Source organism: Parus major, chromosome 2, assembly GCF_001522545.3.
Source record: "Parus major isolate Abel chromosome 2, Parus_major1.1, whole genome shotgun sequence".
NCBI lineage: Eukaryota > Metazoa > Chordata > Aves > Passeriformes > Paridae > Parus > Parus major.
The window spans coordinates 62156493-62170776 of NC_031769.1; the positions used below are offsets into that span (position 1 = coordinate 62156493).

The window sequence follows — 14284 nt, forward strand, 5'->3', positions numbered from 1 at the left end:
CTCTTCCAGATGTTTTTCCAAATTGCATTCTTTACTGCTCCCTAACAGCCTATTCTGCTCAAGGATCACAAATAAACCAGACAGATAGCAAAGACCATGGTTCCCAAAACCCTGATAAATGCTTTAATCAACCACTGAAAACATCCCCAGCCCCATGCCACCACTAAGAGAAGCAAATGGCAGTGGCTGGTGCCTGGAACAGGGAGAAAGGGTAAGTTCCATGGAGAGTGAAAGGTGAGGCAGCTTTCCAACACTGGCTCCCTTTGCTTGCCAAAATAGCAATGCCCAACCCACGCCTCACTCCTACTTCTGTGGAAGATGCACTTGCTTCCCAGGAGAGTTTACTCTCGCAATGCAGATGTGCTTCACTGAGGCAATCACGCTCTGTTGCATAACAGAACACAGAATTAAACAGTGTATGCTGTTCGGTGCGTTTTTAAAATGTACACCACAAGTTACTGTGGAGTTCAGTGATGGTGCCAAGAGTGTTAACACAATGATGTTAGCAGGGAAGAATACATCATATCCTTCCTACTCCCACAGCTTACTCGAGTCGTAATTTTGCAAAATCCTTTTGTACTTGTCAGTAAAACACAAAGTCAGACATCTGTGTGACTTTTGTTTGATCTTTGGTGACTGTGGGCATCGTCACCCTGGGACCTAACACACCTGCACCAGTGGCAGGTGCAGGGATGGAAAGAACCTGGCAGGTGACTGCACCGAGGTGCTCAAAGCTGAACCCCTCACCCCATGTCCTACAAAAGAGGGGTCAGAAAAATAAATAAATAAAATCACAAGAAGAACCCAGAACCAATCATTTCCAGTCTCCACTGTGAACAAGGAGGAACACCCCTGCAGATGCTTCTGTACTTTGATTGAGACTACACATACATTTAGATTCTTCTCTGTTTCCAATAGCTGCACAATGCCATTCCTCTTCAGAGGAATACAGGTCTTTTCTAAAATATATTATGCATAACCTAGTTTTCCACAGCAGAAAACTCACCAAGGGAATACTGTTTGCTCATACCAGAAATGTATCCCAAAATTACAGTAATTTATAGCCTCATTTTCATTGACAAAAGAAATAATACCATTCTCTTCTGACAAATATCAGCACACTGAAAAAGTAATGAATAAATGTCTACAAACAGGTATCAAATAAAGCAACTGTCAATCACTGCAATAAAACTTTAATTAAATCATATGGTAAGCAAAAAAAAGAAGTAAAAACAAACCATATAATCTGAAATCAAAATAAAAATCTCTCTGTCATATGAAAGCACAATTCAGAGCACTAAAATACCATAACCTGTTAAGTGATCGGTCATCTAATTGTTAATTGGAAAGTTCCAAGTTTACAAAACAAAGACAAACATCCAGATTCAGCAAAGTACTTTGGCATGTGCCAAAGTACATCTGTATTTTAGAAACATATTTTATGTGACTGAGTTTCCAACTCTAGAACTGTTCATATACACCTCTACCATGATTTTTTTTTTTTTTAAGAGACAGAAAGTGATCTGCACTGTTCACATTTTAGTATTACAAATCAAATCAGCATTCAGCCTCAGCTGAATACATATTTCTGGAGACACATCAGAAAGAAACCTGAGGATTAGTCCTAACACAAAAGGATGAGGGAGTTGCTTGCTGTCATCCTGCCAATTTGCCAGAACAGAAGAGTTAGCAAATGAGGCATAAAAGGATGTGAGCAAAGAAACTCATACCTGCACAAAAAATGCAGAAATATCAAGTGTGCAAGAAAATGATAGTAAGTACTATCAGGCCAAATCACAAGAACTGCTGACCAGCTGAAAGTCCTCCTGGCCTTAAGCTGAAAGTACTTAGCACCCTTAAGGTTAGTTAAGCTTAAAAGCCATCCTAAATTGATGCTACAAATTAAATTGGAATATTCAGCACTAAACTTTTTAAGGCCCTGACCTTCTATTGGAATCAATGTAAGGCAGCAGCACTAACATTAAAGAAAATCTTCCTGAGTGTCTCCCTGTCTGTTACTGTTAAGAAATTAATACAGGCCTTTCTCTTTTATTTCTTACAGTGATAGTGGTAACAAGCAACATACAATATACCTATGGTATTGCTGTAGGGGAAAACCCAAAAAGTTCCCATTTTGCTCTCAAAAAAATCTCTCATCATGCAGCTGGTTGGCTTTCCAAGTAGAAAGACAAAGACAGGGCACTGCTGAAGTATGTGGGCGCACATGCACACATGTGCGAGGCAAGTGCAGAAGAAAGAGGCGCGTATGCAATAGTGCAAATCTCTGAACAGGAATGCAGCTACCAAGCCCAGCTGGGGCAGAGGGACTGTCGTGTTAGGGGAGGGTTTGAGCCAGCTGCACACTTCCATATCTGCCAAAGTGGGCTGACAGGTTTCGTCTGGCAAAGACTACTTCTGGGGGGAGGGGGAAAGCCAAGGTGGGGAGGAGGAGCTTCACACCTGCCTGGGGTGAACTTTTAAGCGATTATAAATACATAGGATTTTAAAAAAAAATACAAGAAAATTAATTAATTAATTAACTGAAGAAAAAAAGGTTTAACTTACTGAATAAGACACCACTTTAAGAGGTTTCCCCACTTTCCCTGCTGTAAAGCACTTCAGAAAAATTCAGCCACTGAGCTACTGCTTTTCTTGACCTTTTCACTGAAAGAGAGCAGAGTAAAAACAGGAAAGAGCTAAAACGATATGCATTAAAGATGCTTCATGTTAGGAAAGTCTTTTGAGTCAATGTTGCAAATTCACTCTGTGTCAGATTTGCCCATATAATGCTTGCTAAAGACTATTAAGAGCAGCAGCAGTCAAAGCAGGCGTGTTGCCTCTCAGCTGTTGCAGCAACACCGTACACACCATATGTAGCATTTGCATCTGGTGCTGGTTTTCCACACTCAAAAGTTCACTTCATGACTTTTCATTAATTTATAATGCCCTGAGCTCCAGGCAGATTTTCTCTGCTGATTTCCCTTTTCTAAACAATAATACAAATAAACATGGAAATAAATCTATTCTTTGAGGAACCCTTCCACTAATTCTCTTCTTTGATGGTTTGGTTGATTTACTACAGTGAGGAATCAAGAGTGAAGTGGATCGTAGCTTAATACTGAGTGTGGTTAATCTTCCCTTTGCATAATGCTGGTACACTATGGCCCAAATACCAGAGATTTATTTGATGTGTACATGCTTTCAAGCATTAGTAAACGAGTTGCAGCCCATTATGAAAGAAGAGCAGATCCAAACAGTTGTGAAGCTCTTTATGTACTAGACTGGCACTGTCAGTACAATACACTTACATCTGCATGTGTACTAGCTTTAAAACTCTGGACATTATTTCATGACAAAGTATCATTATTTAAACTGTAACTAAAAATATGGCTGAGATCACTTCCCATGACCTGATGCACTGTTGTCTGAATCACAACAAAACTGAGCAAGAGGCAGGCTTTTTCTTCTTTTAATTGATTTTATTTCTCGTAACATAACCAAAATGAGGAAGAACATATACTGGAGCCTCAAAAATGTACAGACATATTCATTCTTACAAAAAGCATCTCTCACTTCTCATTTCTTTTTCTTCCATTACTTTGAAGAAGATGTTATAGAACACACAAAAGTACTCTATGAAACACCACTGAATTTTTTACTTTACTAGATTTATCAAATAAATTACAATTACATTCTATAACTAAAGTTACATTCTGTAACTAAAACATTCTTCTAGTTGTTCATGTACAAATTAAAACAAATTTGTTTCTTTAGAAGCTGGCCTTAAGAGCAAAGTATTACCTCAAAAATTTATTTCAATAATGGAGTTTCGAGCAATGGTAGAATGGTAGAAATAGTTTCAAGAAATGGTAATTTCAAGAAGTGGAAGAACTTGAAGTGCACAGAAGTTACTTGCATGTGGCAGTGCTTCCTGGATAAAAGACCCAGTGTAGGTCTACATTATTTTAACACACAGGTAAAACCCACCCAAACTGTAATGTTAGGTATCAATATGTCATTCTCGCAATATGGTGCATTTTTCCTGCCTAGGAGAAGAATAATGATCCTACACTCAGGCACCAGCTTTAGAGCATGGTACCTAATTCCTTGCACTGTCATATACATACATGATTTTCAGCAAATCTCCCAGTGTTTGTACTACATTCACTGACCCCCTACATAAGGCTACAACTGTACACCAGCTGTCACTGGCCTAGATTTTATCATGTCCTGGGCTGAACACGGACTTGGGATGACTCAGAAACAGTTGCCTCTGTTTTTTCCCCTGCTTAATAAATAAAGAAGCCACAACAGAGACAGAAAGAAATTCAGAGCTGGAGGTGGGAAGGACTGTTCAGACAGTAATTCCAAAATCTCATCTGTAGAGGTGTAGAAAACGTACACTCCTGGAGCAAGCTCTTCAGATAAAGCCTCAAATCTTGGTGGCAGTTATTAAATGGACATACAATTATATGCCTACAAAGGAGGTGCTGTGAGAACAAACACATCAGTGACTGAGAGACGCCAGGATACCACAAAAAAGTAACACAGTAAGAAGAGAGGATGCCAATGTCTCAGATAAGCAGTTATGGCTATGTTTACTTAAGCTGTTCTGCTGAGCTGTTCCCGTTTCAGGCAGAAAACTTTGATATAAGGAAGAGACTTGCAGTTCTGTCTTCATATTTTTTTCCCTTCAAAGCATGAAAGAACTTCCTTTTTCAAAACCAATTTAACAAAGTTTACATCCAAACCCTCTCAGTCCCAAAAATGCCAGATCTGAACTCTATTAAAAGCCGCAGTTAGTGCAGCCAAATGCTCCACAGTACATTTAATAGACTATAATATTTCTAATGCCTTACTGCCTGAAGTCTATGATCTGGAAAACCAGCCAAGCACACCCACCCAAGAGCAATGACTGCTACAGGATAAAAAACTCTTATCTCCCTGTGGTTCTCTATCACCACTGGCATGAGCAGACCAGAGACTCTCAGGCTGCAGACAGTGAGCATAGAGACCACCTCTCTGGCAAGAGGAAGCCCAAAGGAAGCAGACAAATTAGAAACGGAAGTTGTGCCAAGCATGTAAGCATAGAGCTATGGTTTCAAACTTCAGGTCCTGCAGTTTTATGGACGTGTTTTATTACTTGATTTTATTGGACCCTTCTTCTCCTAGCCTACTGCTTCCCTCATATCACTTACAGTTCCTCCCATCCGTTTCTGCCTCACATCCTTCAGGCTGGAAGATTGCCCAGATCAGCTTCTCTAGTTGAACCACTAACTCCCTTGACACCAGTGAGGACCAGAGTAGACATCTGCCCTGAGCTCAGGTATGAGCACCCTGCACACCCAGCAGTACTTTCCCTTGGCTGGCCTAAAGAATGCTTGGGACAAGCGTTTTGATGCAGATTTAGCAGTTGCCAATTGTGACACTGGAAAATACAGTTCATGCAGTCTCCTGAAAAAGCCTGTTCTTCCATATAAGGCATATGTGTAGGAAAGTAAAATAGCTTTCCTAGTAAGTTATGCAAAGAGAAGCAGCTTCCTGGTACCTATTACAGCTGACTGGGAGCTAAAATGGTACTAATTATACTGTTCAGTTGAATTCCAGCAAGGTTCCATGAGTCCGAGCATGAAGAGCTCTGCCTAAGCAAACCTGCCAGTTGGGCAACCACGAGTGGGCAAGGCCCATGCCAGGGGTACCCAGCCTGGCACGTCCTACTGCTCTTCCTCTGTCACCCTGCACCACAGCACCCATGGCACAGGACAGGAGCAAGGCTGGCCCCATCTGAGCAAGAATTTACTCCCAAATCAGGTTTCCTAAGCATCAAACTGGCTGCTGAGGAGCATTTTCTACTCTTGCCAGCCTGATTGCTCAAGATGAAGCAAAGGTATGGATGACTGCAGCTCATTCCATGTCGTCACACCAGTGGGTTGATGTGGATTTGCAATGAAGCAAGAGAGGCAGCACGCTCAGATATGAACCAGGCTGAACTTTTAGGAACAGTTTCTCGTGTTTCAGGCCCATCTACCAAGGGTGCAGGGGAATTTTTAAAGAGCAGTCAGAAGTAGCACAAGAAAAAGGGAACGAAAAAAAAAAAGATTATTTGCCTATATCTAAATAATGAAATGAGGCATTTTTCACTTCCATGCTTCAGTATCTCAAAAATAGGAAGGGGAGTGTTATTATTTGCTACAAGGTATGAGAAATGAATGGATTCCAACAAGTACCAACAGTAACACTTTATTCTCTTTCATAACAGAAACAAGCAGAAAATATTTTACTCCAAAGGAAGAGTTTTCCAGAAGGCTTTCAAGTTCTCTGAAAACAGCCATAACTATAACACTGCTCACAGAATGTTTGGTAACTTTATCAAAGATGCTGTCTGTTAAACATTAACTTTTATATAGATTCACTTAGCTATCCTATTGTACATTCAAAGCCAGCTCATTTAACTACTTTATTAGATCAATATAAAATTTTGGATATCAACAACTGCACTTATCGTCAAAGAAAAAGACAGAGGTCCTAACTGATTCAAAATGGACAGGGAAAAAAACAAGGGAAAATGACATAAAAATGAAACAGTATAATTAATATTCTAAAAAAAAAACTGGCATCCCAAAAAGATAACTTTTATGACCTCTCTTCACCTGCAGAAAGGCCAAGCAAGCTTTCAATCTTTTCCCACTTGCAAGGCCCCTCAAGTTTTCCCTATAAAAGTGAAGCCCACCAAAGAACCACTGCAACAGCTGACAGCCAGCTTTGCTTTGCTGAGTCCCTGCTCTTCAGAGGCAGGCTCCAAGTCAACAGCTTGACAGTCACTGGCCACTACTGCCACCACAGAGTACAAAATGAAAACCACCAGTGCACTGCAAACCAACACTCTCCCACTCACAACCTCCAGCAAGGGCTGCAGCAGCCTGCAGGAGCATTCCCACCTTTATACACATGCGGTGCAACACTCTTGTATCCAGTTATCCCTAAGGGGCAGCATTCCAAAAGGATAGAAAAGTTTAGGTAATATACATTATGCAACATTTCAGTTGTATTTAAACAAACTCCAGGCCTAGCAACTAATTGTCTTGTTTTCCAGGTCTGCTGAAATTGTGCAGAAGGTGAGCAGGCTCCACAGGCAGCCCCCACATCCCTCATCCCTCCCTCTTCCAACCCCATACCTCAGCTGCACCACTGGCATGGAGCACCCACAAGCATATGCTCTCAGGATAAACCTGACCCTGCAGCAGCACAGAGCAGCAGAAAAAAAAACCATAAGGAGAAGCTGCTGCAGTGGCAGACCAGAAGAATTAAAACCTGGTCACCTGCACCCAGGCAGTTCCCCATCTCTGAACAGCACAAAGGCAGGTGAGGCCCTAACTTCCACAGTTTGAGGTGAAAGAGCCCCAGCACTCCCATGATCTACCTCCAGAGGCTCCAAAATGTTCCCCCAGGAAGGACATCTCCCAAGTTTGAACCCCCTGCTCCCAATGGTTCACATATAACTACATAGTTCTGACCAGAGGCATGAGCAATTTATTTCTCCTTAGACAAGTGATGCCAGGAGAAATTATCTCTGAACTGAACTGCATGAGGCTGTCTGGTCCTGCCTGCATCTCTTCCTAGCTGCTCCTCAATTTTCCCAAAAGGCAGGGTAATGAACGGCACTCAAGGGGGCACAGTATTCAGGTAACGGCCTTTGGTACTTCACACGTATTAATCAAAAGGACAGCAAAAATGGTAAAAATAAAATTCTGGGTCACAGTCCTGACTATAAGATTTTAAAAACACTAGCTATGAAATTCATGCTCCAAATGGCTAAAGATTCGGCTTTGAAAGCAAATATTTAGCAATTATTTAGAAGAGGAAGGTTGTGGACAGTTACACCTCAGGGTATTTCCAGAGATGACAAGTATTTTAACATGCAAATTCACAAATTCTGCAGCATACTGAATATGAATATCTACTATACATCCTGGCCATATACCACATTGCTAGTAAATACCACAGTGCAAAATGGTTTTTTTAGGACTACCTATATCCCTAGTTACCCATTAGAATGCAGTTTAAACAATAGTACAAAAAGCATGTTATATATGGCATGTTTTGGAGAAGTCCCCATATGCTCTGTCAATAATCTGTGGATTAAAAGGGCCCTGATGCACAGTAACACACTGGCCACTCACAACTCCATAGAAGTTTATTCCATTAACCATGACAATTAGCTAATGTTTAGGCTTATGTCACAATTTTTTAGTCACATGTTTATGTTTGGTCAGCTCAAACATACAACTATTGGGGTTTAGGGTTTTTTTAATTGTTCTCATTTCTTTAAAGGTATGATCCTAATTTCATTAATTTGCACCAACATCAAGGAAGCAGGTTCAGACACTAAATCAGAAGATAAATGTTATTTTAACTACTTACTTCTATGTTCCTTTGAGCAATTATACTATAAGTTTTTAAAATTAATTAACTTAACCTATTATTGTACCACTGGCAGTAGAAGTAGATGATACTATGAGAAACAGTTGAAGAAATAGAGGAAATACAGGATGTAAAAAAAGTAATTTGTTTCAGCATGATTACTTACATTTTGGGCGGTGTTCCTGGGCAGTTCAAAATCAAGACACTTTTCTAAATTTTGGCATGAGGAACAGGCAGTCAAATAGATCTAAACAATCATCTGCAGCAGCAACCCATCTTGTAACAGGCCAAAGTCTCAAAAGTATTTTATTTTCTTGTTTTTTATTTAGAACAGAGGTCTGAATAGTCAGGCGAATAGCTGGCCATAGAATAAAATGTCATTTACTTGTTATAGCCTATCCTAAGGTGTAGGAGGCTCACCTTCCACCCTGTAGCTCTAGAGGCTCCCATACAATCACCAGCATTTGTGCCTGGGCAAAATGACTTCAAAATAACACACTGGAATACTTCCCAGACAACATTTTCCATTCCCTCTGTACATGCTGTGAATCACCTTACAAACTGCACAGCCCAGGAGAGTAAGATCTCCAATGCATTCCTACCTTAGTCCAAGTCTCCTTTGTGAAGATTGTGCCTAACACCTTTAACAACTCACCAAAAATGCCACTGGCATCACCAAAGGGTCAGGAGTCTGCCTGCTCTGGACATGGTAGCAGGGGATTTGCATTTCTTAATATAAGTGCTATTGTTCCACCCTTTTTTAAGGAATGCCAACAACTGCCAGGGATCTGTGATTCCCCAGCAGCCTGGTACCTGCAAAAGGTACCTCAGAGAGGATGCTCCCATGTAGGTTACCCGCCCTGAGACCCAAAGGCTCTGCCGTCATTCCAGCGAACTGCCCAGCATTTCCTCCTGCCTGCAGTGGCGACACACAGCTAAAGGGAGCTGCCTACACTTGGCAGAGCAGAATGGTGCCACTTCCACATAAATATGTTGCAGCAGCTACAACTACAAGTACATAAATATTTCAGAAGCTAAAGTGTACTCTGGCTTGGTTGGTTTTTAAATACACACCTGTCTTTTTAATTTGTCTGGTAAGCAGTTTGTGCAGAAAGAAGCATTATACAGTGCCGAACTATGCTAAAAATTCCATTTGCATTGTAAAGATAAAAATTACCAATCATCATCTGAAAATGAGAGTCTGAAAGCACAAGACATATTTTTGATGGGAAAAAGTGGTCACAGCTACCAAAACACTTTCAGAAGGGAGGCTGACAAACTTTTCCTTCCTGTCCCAAAAATTAAAACGCCTTTTACTAGTTTGCATATAGCTAAACAGCTAAAATCAAACTGGTGTAACCAATACTACCAGTATAAAGCCAAAAAGGTACTCTACATACTCCACTAACAAGGAATTTTGGAAAGCAATGTACCTATCCGTCCTACAACCAGCTAAGTAACTTACCAAATCATCTATACAACAGCTGCCAAAAGCCACAAAGAGATTTATCAGCAATAGGGCACATCCACACCAGCACTTCACTGCAGAGAGAGATCAGAAACATTCCTTTTCTTTCCATGGGCTTTGTTTGGGATGGCCAAACTTTTCACCAATCTACATCTTTATTTTGTATCCTCTTTGAGGGACGTTGTGAACCCAAAGAGGACACAGCCCTTAGGCTCCATCATGTAGGTAGGCTGAAACTTACTTGTACGTGAAAGGCTGTATTCTCCTGGACTCACCACACTGAACTACAAAAATCAAGCAAGCCACAACAAATTTAGAGTAAGGGATTGTGCACACAGATGTGGGAGAGCAAGCTTGCCTGTTAAAAAAAGAGGGACTGTTAGTACTATTTTATGTTTAGAAAAGAAAGGTCTGTCTTTAATAAAGTACCCTATGGCCAAATCTCAGCTTTACAGAGGGTAACTTACAGTGCATCTCAAGCAAGTTTGAGACTGGTCACCGAAGACTGTACATGCCCATGTGTCTTTTCTTGAGTTCACATCCACTCACGTATTTGTTCAAGCAAACCCAAAACACTTTGCAGCACTGTATTCTTAACCTTATTTCAAACAGTCTTCATCAAACTGCAAGTGGGGGAGGAAGGGGGAAGACAGAAATGGCAAAGACATTTCTTTGCTTCCAACTTTCCCTGCAGAGATATTACCAAAACAGGATATAAAATGTCTAATCGTGAAAGGTAATTTTGTCACAGTTTTCACAAGATTTTTTTTTTTCAACATATATGAAGGGCTTTATAACTTTTTTGTCTTTATCTGATCAAAATGCTATCCTTCCTCCTGCAGCCCTGGTATTCTTTGTGGTGAACTGTTTCAGTATCAATATTAATATTCAAATGTCAAGTTTGTCACACTGCACTTCCTGTATTATTTAAAGCATTCAGAACAATTATTATCTATGAAATATGAAACAGAAAATTTTTGCTACCTGCTTACAATTTCAGCAGCCCTATCTAGGACAGAAAAGAACTTCTATTAGTCACATGGCATTTTATATAGAAATGTAGCATTCAGCTTTTCTAGCAGTACTTCTGCATTTCCCCAAATTGTCTTTTGTTGCTTCTAGCAAAGCTATGCATTTGTTCTTTTTCTGGAGCACAACCAGCCCTGAATATCAATCAAATTTACAGTATTTAGTATTTCAGGCATATATTCCCTAACTGATAGTGACTTTTACATATAATGAATCCTTGAGCTTTGTGGGGTTTGGGGAGATTTTCTTTTAATAGGTACACAATAGTAATTCTGTCTTCCATCATTTCTATTGCTCTTTTAAAAAAAAATGCCTCTCTTTTTTCCTGTTTCAGTACTTAGTTGAATCTCTTTCTTTTGTAATTACCTAGACTGTGGTCACGCGTTTTTGGCTATAAGGGGTATTTTTACTGTAACACGTAGGTGTCTTCAAAAGCAACATATTTTAGAGCTGCACAGCTGAGAATGCACTGAACTGTCACTCCTTTCTACCAAGTTGCCAAAGTTCTGGAGAAACTTTCATATAATAGCACCAACTTAAAATAATGAATGCATAATAATCCACATACAGGAAGGTGCATGTTAATTAGATACATTTTTCTCCCTGTCAAAGAAGAGTTTCACGACGAAAGCATAAAAACCACATTGAGCCTTCCATTAACAGGGAACACTTTAGGCTATAGATCAAAATGAAATATCTCAAACAGATTAAGGAAAGCTTTATTTTCAGTGTTCAGCTTGATGATGCCATAAAGAACTTTGGTACCATTGCACAAGTCAGTTATTTCCTCCATTCTCCCCTACAAAAGTGAAGGGTGACTGCAGAATATGCATGCTTCTTTCAGTCTTAATTCACTCCAAATCTGAGCCAAAGGGGTCTGATCCTAACACTCCAGAAGTCAACAGGAGGAACGCCAGTGGGAACAGGGCCTAAAACAGCATTTCTACAGTAGTCAACAACTCTGAGTTATATAAATACTTCCTAATATATCAATACTGACTGGTCATCTACGTTTCCATTATAAGCTTTGTACTTGGAGATGGCTGTATGTTGGATGCTATCCATACTTCTCTACAGCCAGCCAAAAGGAATTGTTTTTGAGTGATACGAGGCCCTCCCTCTCCTCCAGAGACCTGCAGACAACTAACAGAACCATAATTTTTCCCACAAATCAACATGATCCTACCATCCCTAGGCTGAATTCCAGTTTACCTGCTTAGATACAACATACTTTTGCAGAGCTGTAAAAGAAATCTTTGGTTTTGTTTCAGGAAATCAAAGGCTATCTGATTTTTTGTGTAGTATGTCATGATGTCAAATAATCAGGCCTACAAATACAACAATTAGGTGTGAACAACAGCTTCTGAATATGTGCCCCACAATTCTTCTCTACTTTGTTTACAGTGCATTGAGAATTATAAATTTAGTAAGAAACAGCAAAATCTAGTATACCAAAATAAGAAGACTGTCACAAATGCTTTTGAAAAAATACCAGGGGTAATACTAACATCACAAGCATTCTTCCCTCTCCTACCAAAAAAACCAACCTTGAATTTGATCTTGCGCTCAGAGGAATGTCTGTTTGTCTACAGAGCCTCAGTACTATTATAACTGAACTCATTATTTTAATGAGCACGACAGAAGACACAGAAAAACAAATTCTGTTGGACAATATAAAATTCATACTAATGTTAATTAATTCACATTCACAAGATAAGCTGAAGCTGTTCCAAAAAAGAATTATGGTATATTTTGAGAACAAATACTAGGAACAAAACACAAAACTTGGCTTAGTTTAACCAATCTACCAACACAACTTTATGAATCTTTCTAAAATTAAGCTGAATCTTTTCTCTCCTTCCTGCTCCTGGAATGATACTAACATTAGGCCCACCAAACTGCACTGATGAAGAACCAGTTCTAGAAGTAAATCTTATTTCTAAAGAAATCAATTATTAAGGGTACTGATTTTTAAAAGCAATGTGGGTAAAATGTGAGTGCACCTGCTTAATGCTTTGGTTGAGAGGTTTAGCTGAAGGAATGGGAACACAACGTTACCCCCAGTTTTTAAAGTGAAGCATGTCTGTTCCTTCACTTGCCCTTCCAGTACTTCTCTGTATATACTCATTCATCTTCAAGCCTTGACCTAAAGCTGAATGATGCAATGGACAGGTATTTGCAAAATGGTCCTATCACTGCCTCCCTGAAACTCAACAACTTCTCCATGTAAGATACAAACCTGCTGAGAAAAACTTGCTCAGAGACGGCAGAGCACACTGCTCTGCAGAACCTGGGCCAGAAACAGCATGGTGGACACCAGTAACACAGCACTAACCAGGTGAGGTGGGGTGAACTCTGTGTGGAGGCTTATAGCATGCTCTCTTCACAGCTGAGGTGTTTCAGTGTTGTTTTTTTTTTCCCCAAGGTGCAAACACGCAGAGTTTATACATTTGTGTTGACAGGTTAGCAGCTTTGCTCTCAGTAGTAACCACAATTTCTTTTGAAGTTTTTAGCTGAAGTTAAGAGACGACCCAGGTCAGTATTCACACATCACACACCACAGCTTTTCTCAAACACAAGAAAAACCCAGCAACAAAAAGCCCAGCTACAGAGTAAACACCACTTACACACACCACAAAAGCTCTTATTTTCCATGCCCATCCAAGACCTCAGATTGTCCTAGGACTGAATAGTGGCTCTCCACAAAGGATCTCTGAGCCTATCCGAGTGTCTCAGCTCCCTGCCAACCTGCCGGCTCCCAACAACAGGGCATTGCACATAACAGAACTGCCCTCAGCCAGCTACAGCAATGCACTCAGCATCCAGACAGCAGCTTCTTTTCATTCCATACCTTCTTGTACAGGCCTTTGTAAAACACACACACACAAAATCTTTACTAGTATGGAGGGAAATCAGTGGCTACAACTGCAAAGCGCCGTGTTGCTAGCCAGAGACGAGAAGCACACAATCCAGTGCTGAATGGCTGCCAGCAAGGAGGAGTCCCAGCTTAAGGCCTCAAAAGCGCTTGGAAAGCTGCTGCCTGGCTGATTACGTCCCCATGAAAGGGTAAGGCTCCAGAGCAGTGTGCACAGCAGATTAGAGGCAGGGCTCCCAGCAGCGCCGGCAGGAGCTGCAGAGCTGAGCCGACAGACGCACGAACTCTGCAAGCGCACCCTGGTGCGTACTCACACGGCAGCGCGCCACCAGGGCCACTGCCCTGGGAACAATACCCGTGAGCGCTGGGACTGCATCCCACCGTGGGCAGCCACCACAACTGCGTGCTCAACTCCCTCTGAAATGAACTGGTCCTTCAGAAAATTTAAACACCAATCGAGGGATGTGGTAAAACTCCAATCAAGAAAAAAT

At 40.7% G+C, this 14284-nt stretch overlaps 1 protein-coding gene across 34 annotated transcripts in view; it reads right to left on the reverse strand.

Moving 5' to 3' along the window:
• The window catches only part of ATXN1 (ataxin 1), a 383486-nt gene that overhangs the window by 204214 nt on the left and 164988 nt on the right, over positions 1-14284 (reverse strand). For 33 of the 34 annotated variants that reach the window (XR_004495922.1, XR_004495923.1, XM_033512068.1 and 30 more), the window contains one exon: positions 2566-2664. The exons of the other annotated variant lie outside the window; for it this stretch is intronic. The gene's annotated coding sequence lies outside the window, so the exon portion shown is untranslated. The remainder of the gene's footprint in view (positions 1-2565; positions 2665-14284) is intronic. 34 annotated transcript variants of the gene reach the window in all.